Here is a 10,851-nt window from a genome sequence, read left to right on the forward strand (position 1 = left end):
GATGTAACAACTAATTAGAAAAGGTAATAAATTAATAATAACAAAATTACTAAACTTATAATAATTATTATAAATTATATAGATTATCGTTAATAAATAGATAAATATAAGATACAAATAATTTTTCTTTAATACATCGGTTATGATTAAAATATATTAAATGGACTTTAACCAACAACAATATATGATTGATTATATAAAAATCAAATAAAATACATGAATTGCGAAATATACATAAATACATGAATAATAACAAAAATATACATCAATATTAAACAAAAAATAAGATATCTTATCAACAAATCTTCAACCCATGAAATTAGCTATATCAAGTTGGGAACATAACCTAAAATGAGAAAATTAAATATTAATATTATTCACATAATAAAAAAAATTACCAATTATGGAAGATTTGAATTATGTAAACAAATGTAAAACTGATGTTCTAATTGATAACCAGAATATTTGAATCGCGTTCCCGGAAAAACGAAATAGGGAACATCTCCATTGTATCTTCAGTTTTGATATAGAACCTAAAGAGATTATAAGAAAATCATATAATAATTAATATAAATACAAACAAAAACGGAAAACAAAAATCTTACAGTAAACTTTACCGGAAAACCATAATAACTTCAAAATATCAATTCAATCTTGGATTTTGATATACAACTTAAAGAGATTATTACAAAATCATATAACAATTAAAATAAATATAAAACCATATCGGAAAACCTTACCGGAAAAAGATATAATATTGTCGGAAAATCATATAACATTGTTGGCCATTAGAGTATAATATATAACCTTACCGAAAAACGATTAATCCCGATCTACATTACCGGAATATAGAAGAAGGTGGATGGTGGAGTTAGTAAGCAGAGAGAGAGAGAGAGAGAGATTAAAATGATTAGGGTGGAAAATCTTAAGGTTTAAATTAATGTTTTCAGATCCGGAACAGACATCGACCCGGACTCGGCCCGAGAGGTTGGACCGGACATTAACCCGGATGACGTCATAATATATATATACATATATATATATATTTATATATATAAAAAATAACTAATGTCGGTTAATAGTTCAAATTTCAAATGATTATTAATCATGTATTGAGAAATTCAGCCATTGCCATAATTACAAAAACCTTTCATTTACAATGGTTCTTTCAATATATAGGATTTGTATTTCAAATAATTGAACATCAGTAGTCCTTGGTTGGTTGGCCATTGTTGCATTTGTTAAGTTATCATCTCGGGATTGTGCCATGGTTCGATACCCATCATTAACATCATTTTTGATTTAATAATATAAAAGATAGGAAAGGAAATAAATGACTTGGCAATGATGTGTCATTGATGTGGAGAGTCTAGTTGAATGACATGTGGACAATATGTATTGCTTTAATAGTATTGTTAGATTTGACAATCAAAAATATCTTTTTTATTTGTAAAATTAGATTTTAATAGTCCAAACTTAATGCAGTTGCCGATAATAATTTCAACTTTAAAAATAGTTGTCATTGGTCTCAACTTTCACATTATCTGATTTCATTGGACCTTCGTTAAAAAAAATTAACAACGTTACGTTTTTTCAAATTTCAAATTGATGTTTTAAATCTTTTGATCAGAATGAGAATACGAATTGATTGATGTAAAACTTAACTCGAACGTCGCTTCAAACATCTTAATTTTTGTTAAAAATTTAAACACCGGAATTGAAACATTCCTTTAGTCGTTTGGACCACCGTTTGGATGTAAGTTTGACATCAATCGACTCGTATCCTCATTCCGATCAAAAGCCCTAAAATATCAGTTTGAAATTTGAAAAAAAAACTTAATGTCGTTAAGTTTTTTAACGGAGGTCCAATGAAAACAAATAGTATGAAAGTTGGGACTAGTGACAACTATTTTTAAAGTTATTATTAGTCAACTACATTAAGTTGGAATTATTAAAATCCAATTTGTCTTTTATATTTTAGCTTTTTAATATGGTTGAAAACTTGCTTTTTAAAACCCACAGTTCTAGCTTTTTAAAATGTTTTTTTGAAAAAACCAATAAGTTAGTAAGTTGTTTTCAATCCCAAACAAAATCTATAAACTTGATGTCGTATAGTTCACAAACACAAATATATATATATATATATATATATATATATATATATATAACTATTCTAATAAAGTAAAATTATTGAAAACAAATGTCAGTTGGAGATTCATTCTTAGCTAAACTTTTCCACTCAAACTATTTTCTATTTTTAATGAAAACTTATTTATGTCATTTTAATCAAAACATATCAGACCATCATTTAATACAATAACTAATTATCTAAATTACAGAGATAAAAAATAATCGAGTATTTATGTCAGTATAATAAATAGATTTATATCTTTAATGAAGTCATATCCACATTTTTTTATTAAATCAATTTATAAACAATTTTCAATGTTATATGGTAAAAATTAATGAATGATCTTTATAGATCTAAGAAGATAAAAAATAAAAAGAAATTATCAATGAATATCAAATTTATTCTCCCGTATTTATCCAACCTCTATCGATCCATGAGTTCTCATCCACCTCTTTCAAATATGCAATACAAAATAGTGCTTTAGTAACGCTAATTTTATATACGATGTTCTCTTTTTTATGTCATTTATAATGAAACATTGTATAATCTTTTGCTAGAATTCGTTATTCTATTAAAAAAATATAATTGCAACTTATAAAATCAGTATGTGCCATCTTTTCGTGATATGAAGAAATTACGTGAGAATGCACCATGCATTCGTATGAACATTCTATTAGAAAATATAATTAGTACTTATTAAACTATTTAATTTGATAAAATATATGTTTTTTTAATGTAGTCATTTAAATGTATAGTTTAATTGTATTTCTCTTGAGCTTCTCGTACATAAATTTTGTATGAATATTTTGGTTTCATTTGAATTTAACCTTAATAGATATTATAATTTTAAATATTGCATGATAGTACCTTGAGAACTGTGGGCAATCAGTTTACGCCCCGACATTTTCACCATAGGTTAGGGTGTAACAACTAGAATAATAATCAGTTAATCATATAAAACTTGTCACAAACTTGATTTCGGATATTGGCTATTATTCTCGTACAATATTGGCTATTAAAACTTGTCACAAACTTGTAATGATAGTTATTATTCTCGTACAATAATAGCTATCATTACAAGCACATTGTTTGTGTACTAAAAAAATTCGTCAACAACTTTTATAGTAATTAGTTAACAATTTTAACGGTTTCTGATGTTTTGGGTTGTTGACATAGTTTGTAGGCAATGGGAAAAGAAACATGTTGATCTTCAGTAACGGTCTTTTACCCGTAGAGTAGGTGTTTGATGCTACCTAGAAAAACCCTAGGATTTGAGAAATGGTATATTCCCTTGTAGATGAGCTAATTGTTGTTGATTTGTGGTAATGGTCTAAAAGATTCTTTTTCTCTTTAATGGATCGAGACGAACTAACATACATTAAAACTAATCCGCGTAGCAAGAAGATAGCAAACAAATTACCAACTTACAACAATTGTACGTTTTAAAATCAGAATATATGTTCTACCGTTTCGTTTGTTTCACCACAAAGGACACACAATGCGTAAACATTTATATCTCTTTGCCATGCTTTTTAGTTTTTAACCATCACTACTCTCTAACCAAAAATATTTACCTTTCCTGGCATCCAATTATTCAATTCAAATATTGTATTGCTTGCTACATTGTTAGTGGGCGTGAGAAGAGACTCACCATTTTGACTGTGAAATCCACACTCAGGTCGTCGAGCCAGCTCCATTATCTACTGAGTTCGTAATCTACGCTGGGTTCAGAATATTAAGACATTCCTACGGTTCTTACAATTCAGTTTTAGTGTTTAGTGCCCGGTTCCAATTCCATTTCCTAGAAATAGTTGTGTATCAAAGATAAAAGAAAGACCTTGAGTTGTCCAACACCAACGATTTTTTTTTTTTTTTACAATATTATAAATATAATCAAGTCTCTAACAATGTCAAAGTATTTTGATCTAGACACCCATAAAAATCTATATGACCAACGACACCCGATAAGTATTTTGATTTGTTTAATTTAACCATTTATTACTTAATAAAAATAACAACAAAATTACATATCCAGTATAACTTTACTTATAGTAGAGGAATTGAGTAAATACATGAAAATAAAATACGTAATTTACTTTTTAAAAAATCTTGGGATTTATTGAGATTAAGTTCAAACATTTTGGTAATGAAGAAACACTAAGTGAACCCACGGGCAGATTATAGATAATCTGGGGGTTAAGTAATGTTTCCCACGGATAAGGTCCAACAGAGAAGGTTGTTCTTCAGGGGACCTGCAAAACAGACACCGTAAGCTCGTCACTGAGAAGGGGGGGTTCCTCCTTGTGACCACCTTCCGGCGTGAGAATCAGACTAGATTGCTCTGAATATAAGTGTATATTAAGAGATTGCTAGATAAGATTGAGATATCAGATGATGTCCTTACCATTCCAAGGTGTTGGAGTATTTATAGCCGAAGGTAGGTTTCCAAGCAGGTACAGCCGGCTGAATAGTATTCCTGTTCTACCAACAGTGGACTACGCACAGGCCATGCTGGTTGGTGGATAGGTTACGGCCAACAGTAATAAGGTCGGCTGTATACTGTTCCTTTACTGCCGGCTACGCACTGTTCCACCAACTGTAGGCTGCGCACGTCCCATCGTAAGGGTTGGTGAGTAGGCAGCGGCTAATAGTGACAAACAGTACTAGAGGGTGCTCCTCGTATTGTTGTCGGTGAGCTGTCACCCTGTGATTAGTTCATGGGCTGCTCTGGTCAAACTGTCTGTTCCGCCCATACCTTAGTAGGTATAGTACGAAAGACCTTCCAGAAGCATACGGACTGGCTCATTTAGGCGGGAGTGTTCCCGCCTTGCTCATTCCTTCATGTGACTACTGAAGTAACGAATGCCTTGTGCGTGTAGCCTTGCTGTTAGTGCGGGTAGCCTTCCCTGATGGCTTGTATCCGCAGCTGCGGGAACAGGCGGGGTACTTCACCATTGGGAGGCTTTCCCTGCGGGTACAGCTGGCGTACTGCGCGTAAGGTTCTTTGAGCATGGTGGGTCCTGCTAGAGCAGTTGGTCATTGCGCAGACATCCCTGTTCAAGGTGAGTCTTGCGGGTCCAACTGGGCTCTGCTGGGACCTACCTCTTCAAGTCCCCCCAGTCCAATGTTCTTCTCATGAATTATTAATAAGTGAGGTGAACTTTTGGACTTAGCAAGGGGTTTTGAAAAGGGTTTAGTTTTTCGGTTTTCCGTGGTGATTCATCCCGCGGTTTTCCTGATGTCACGCAGAAATTCCCGACTTTTCTGCTTGATCTTTGGGTGTGAAGCGGGTAGGTTTGTAACCTTCTCGCACGTCAGGAACGTTGAGTCCCACTTGTGTGGATTCTCCATGGGGTCTTGGTGGTCTTCGACATAGCGATCAATTATGCTAAAACCACCAATTCCATCTCGGAGTTTCAAACAATATAGTTCTCGACGTTCCCGTCGTGCGGGAATGTTATTCACGTTTCCGCAAGCATGGCCCAGAAGATCCTTCTTGGTTTGAATTCCCTGCAGAGTGCTAAGTACGTGAAGGGTTTTGCCTTGACACTGTACCTGCACTCGTCTTACGGTTACTTTACTTCCAAGGTATTACTGGCGTCAATTCCCTGCGGGTGCTAAGTATGTGAAGGGTTTTGCCTTGACACTACCCGTATCCGTCTGACGGTTACTTGGTTGCCAAGTTATTGTTGGCTTCAATTCCCTGCGGGTGCTAGGTATGTGAAGGGTTTTGCCTTAACACTGTACCCGCATCCGTCTTACGGTTACTTGGTTGCCAAGGCAAGGGGTATTTTCCCGCTCACTTTTGAATCTTTTTGAATTTTGAATTTTGAAATTCGAAGAGTTGGTGGAAAGATAGGAACAGTCCAAACATCTGAAACGTCGTGCGACGGTTTCTTCTGACTGTGTCAGGACGTGCAGGAAGTTATGGTGACGTGACAGTACATGGTCATTCCAGACGCTTTTTCAGGCGCGTGGGCGCGATTTTTCGGGCGCGTGGCCGCGAAATTAATGGTATGCGTCCTGTCAACAGCTGTTGCCAGCTTGCTTTTTGCCACGTGTCACAGTTTCATTGCACCTTCGTTTTCTCTCTCTTCCGCATTAATTTCGTCGCATTAATTGCGATTAGTATATAAAGGGGGAAAGGGTTCTTTGTAATCCACACTTTCACTCTTCTCTTCATCTTCTTTGCGATTTCCGGCGAATACTCACCTTTTCAGGCAAGCATTCTCCCGAAATCGTTTTCTTCTTTCCTTCACAAGATGTCGTCTCGTGATGTTGAATCCACAGCCGATGACAAGAGTACTGCTGGCGAGTGCCAGTGTGCTCTGCCTGGCGATCTGTACCGGTATGTTGTCAGGAAGTTCATGCTCGAGTCTCTCGAGCCTGAGTTTCCTGAACCCCATCATACTGTGTACAATGCCCCCAGAGGCAAGATCGGGGTTTATGCAGCATTCTTTGTTTATGGGAATCTTAGGTTCCCATTGACAAAGTTTGTTTACCGTGTCCTTGAGAGGCACGGTGTTCATTTGACCGAGTTGCACCCCATGGCGATCGCCAAGATTCGCCACTTCGAGTGGGTGTGCCGGATTTTGGGCGTTGAGCCCTATGTTGACCGCCTGATGACCTTCTACACTTGGAGGTGCATCCAGGGGAGGTATACCCTGACAACCCGAATAAAGGGTTTAAAAATCTGCGCGACCGAGCGCAGTCTTCGCTCGTGGAAGCGGGAGTTCTTCTTCATATCCGCTCGCGCCATCCCCATTGCCATGAAATTCAAGAACGGGCAGGCACTTCTCAGCCTTCACGCCTCCAGCTACCAGGAGGCGGAATGGTTTGCGAAGATATCTCGGGTCCAATCTCCGGTTTACCGGTTTGCGGAGTCCGGGATGGTGATGCTGGGGATGAGCCAGGTGTGGAAGGAGGCTGATGCGCGCAAGGTTCCGATCGTCCTCGAATACGGTTCGAACTCTGTTCCTTACGGTATGCGTTTTTCCCTTTTGTTGATTTTGAATTTCTTCTAACTTCTTTCTTGTTTATTTCAGAGGGGAACGACTTGCAGTGGCTCCTAAACCCGCGGGAGGCTGACGGTCCCGCATGGATGGGTACTCGCGCTCTAGATGAGAACGAGTTGCCCATCCTAGAACAAACTGCGGATCGGTTCGTGGAGGTCTATCCGCTAGGCCATGAGATCCTTAGCGCCCGTCGTCCAGGTAAGGCGCTCTTCGACCCTCGACCCCTCAATGTTGAAACCTCTGCTGGAATTCCTCTAATCGTATGTTCTGATGAGGAATCCGCAGATGGTCCTCCGTTGGTGCTGAAGAAGAAGGCTGCCGGCGGGAAGGGGAAGGAGAAGGCCTCCACTACCGATCCAGCGCCTCGGTCTGATTCGGAGACCGAGAGCGAAGAGGTGGCGGGGAATCCCGGTGGTGATAAGACCACTGCTCCGGAGGCTGGGACTGTCACCTCCGGAGAGCCAAAGAAGACGACGGTGACCGGCGCAAAGAGGCCGGCTCCATCGGGTCCGTCCCCGCCTCTCCGTACCTTTAGGCTCAAGAAAACCCGTAAGTACAACTTTCCTTTAGCTTTTATCTTCATAGCTTAATCCTTAGTCTTTTAACACGTTTCTTCTTTACGCAGGCGTGGATGTTGGCGCATTCCAGGGTGAAGCGCCGAGTAGTACCTCTCCGCCGATGACGGTAGGCTTGGTCAGCCTACCTGAGGCGTCGACCCAGGCGCCTGCGCCTGCTTCCGCTGGATCAGTTGCTCACTCCTTTGAGCCGACTGTTCCAGCCGAGATGACGTCACCGCCGGCTGTGAGTGCGATTTTTACAGCATCATTCACCGAGCCGGCGGTTACTATTGCTGCGGATTCCGCGGCAGCGACCGCGGCGGCGACCACGGCGGCTGCTACCATGCCCCCGCCATCGGCAACGACGGCCGGTCCATCAGGTACGCATGGGGCTTCCCGCCAATCTTTGCCACCTTCCCATCTGCCTGACCTCTTGGATGGATTTCCTTTGGGTTCAGGTGATGGGTTCGGCGGCTATCGGCCTGTTATTGACCCTACAGGTGCGTAGGGTTTTTCTGGCCCATTTTATACATATATATTTTATCATCTTTTCCTAACTGCTTTGTGTTTTTTGCAGTGTCGGATTCCAATGAAGTGTATGTTCCACGATGGAACATTCGCCGAGGAACAACCCTTCGCACCCCTGTGGAGTGCGTGGAATGGGCTCGTCACGCTGCTCCCAGTGGTGCGTTGGGGGAAGCCATGGCTAGCTACCAGGAGGGTAGGCTAACCAATGAGCTTCGGGTTCTCCTGGCACGGATGCAGCCGCGCGTCGAGCTGCTTTGTCGTGAAAACGACAAGTTAAAAGCAGCTCGCCTCAAGGAAGTAGCTCAGGCGCGGGCTGTCCGGGAGGAGAACCAAAAACTTGCCGCAGTGGCTGCGGAGAAGGAGAAGGCCTTCAAGGCCCTCGAGGTTGAAGTTCAGGCTCGACTCGAGGCCCGTTCCAAGGCTGCCCAAGCTGTTAATGAACAGCTTCGGCTGGCTAAGGAAACTGCGAGGAACGCAACCGAGAGGGCCACCAAGGCTGAAGCTGTTGCTGAGCCTCTGCGCGTGGAGAATGAAGAACTTAAAGCCAAATTAGAGGCTCTCCAGCAGGCTCATGAAGCCTTGGCGATGGAAGACGCCAAAAAGCTCCAGGAGATCTTGGACCAGAGGGGGGTGCTTGACCATACTGAGCGGAAGCTAAAGGGCGTCGAAGAGGCTGCGGCTAAAGAAGTGTTGCTTGCCAACCTTAACAAGAGTGAAGCCGAACGCGCCCGTAACGAAGTTCAAGCTGCCCTCCAAGAAGCTCTGGTTGCCAAGGAATGGCTTCTTCGAGAAGCGTTGTCTCAGGTAAGCTTTCGTGTCTTTGCGCTTTTCTTTGTAAATAGAAAGGGTGTTGACACTTGTATATTTTCTTTTGTAGGTTGTGCATCGGGTCTTCTCAGAGACATCTTACGACGATGCTATGAGCGCAGCCCTCAACGCTTCTCACGAGGATGGGGAACGGGCCGGCTTCCTGCTTGGTCTAGGGTTCGTTGAGAAAGGCGTCCCGCCTTCAAACTTCCCTTTGTATAATGTGGATACTGAAGCTATTTACGACCAAGCAGTGAATCAGTATGCTGCCTTCCCGCATCCGGTGGTGGAGAAGGTGAATGAAGTTGCTGCTGCTGATGATGGGCTAGCTATCCTTAAGGCTTTCCTTGAACAGCCACGCTCTGCTGACGGCGCTGGTCCAAGTGGAAGTGGCCCTGAAGCCTGATCCTGAAGATCCCTTCCCGCTGCTAGGATAGATTTAGTTTGTATAGATTTACTTTCTTGTAGGCGGGTAGTTACCCGGCCATTCTTGTAACGAATATTTATGAAATATAAATCTTTGTGCGGCTAAGACCGCTTCTTTCATTGGATTCCTTGCTTTATAAACGTTATATGACTTGCATACTTTAGTTTAAATTGGCAAATTTCCAAGTGTTTTAGAATAAGTTAACCTTTGAATGTGGTAGATAATAGGTGTGAAGTTTTGCTTCCTCTTTCGTGATTGTGCGGGTAGGACCGTCACTTGCACTTAGTAGGATGGCTAAACTTTACCCATATCTGACCTGCGTGTAGGTTTTCCTCATCTTTTTTTTTTTTTTTTTTTTTTTTAGGATAACCTTTGAACGTGGTAGATGATAGGTTGAAGTTTTGCTTCCTTGTTCGTGATTGTGCGGGTAAGACCGTCACTTGCACTTACAAGGATGGCTAAACTTTACTTACATCTAACCTGCGTGTAGGTTTTCCTTATTTTTAGCGTCTTGTTTATGCGGGTTTTGCCGCCTTCCACACGTAACGACTTACTTCTTCCCCATTTATGCGGTGAATACCGGCACCAGTGTGGGAAGTTCATAAGTATAAAGGTAAAGTTAACACATTATGAAAGGAGAATCATTTCCATTAGAAGTGGCTCTAGGCCTTTTCTTTACAAGTTTGGAATTGATCTACATATAACATTTGCGTAATTGAGCTCCATTCCATGTTCTTGGGATGGGAGTGCCATCGAGCCTTTCGAGCCGGTATGCGCCCTTTCCCAGGACTTCTTTGATAATGTATGGCCCTTCCCAGACCGGGGCCAGCTTTCCCGGGCGTTCTTGGTTCGAAGCCTCGTTGTTACGCAGTATGTAGTCTCCTATATTGAAGTTGCAGAGTTTTACCCGCGTGTTGTAGTACTTTTGCATTTGTCGCTTGTAGTTCTCTTCACGCACTGCGGCTAAGTCTCTGCGTTCCTCGGTTAGCATAAGATCCAACCGTCTTTCCGCATCATTGTCTTCTGGCTGAATCAAGACCCTTGGTGAGGGTAAACCAATTTCGACCGGGACCATGGCTTCAGTACCATAAGTGAGGCTGAACGGGGTTTCTCCCGTACTGGCCTTCTTCAGCGTTCTGTTTGCCCAAAGGACGTGCGGAAGCTCGTCCACCCACCCGGATCTGTGTTCCAATAGTCTTTTCTTTATGCCTTCGACGATGCTCTTATTTGCTCTTTCCACCTCACCATTACCTTGCGGGTGTGCCACTGAGGTAAAGGTGTGGGTGATTTGAAGTTCTTTCAGCCACTGTTGTAGCTTCTTGTCAGCAAAGTTGGTGCCGTTATCGCTCACCAAATTCTGTGGAAGTCCAAAACGACAAATAATAA

The sequence above is a fragment of the Bidens hawaiensis genome, unplaced genomic scaffold, assembly GCF_021521415.1.
Source record: "Bidens hawaiensis isolate Kalapana, Puna unplaced genomic scaffold, B.hawaiensis_p1.1 tig00009937_1, whole genome shotgun sequence".
Classification (NCBI taxonomy): Eukaryota; Viridiplantae; Streptophyta; class Magnoliopsida; order Asterales; family Asteraceae; genus Bidens; species Bidens hawaiensis.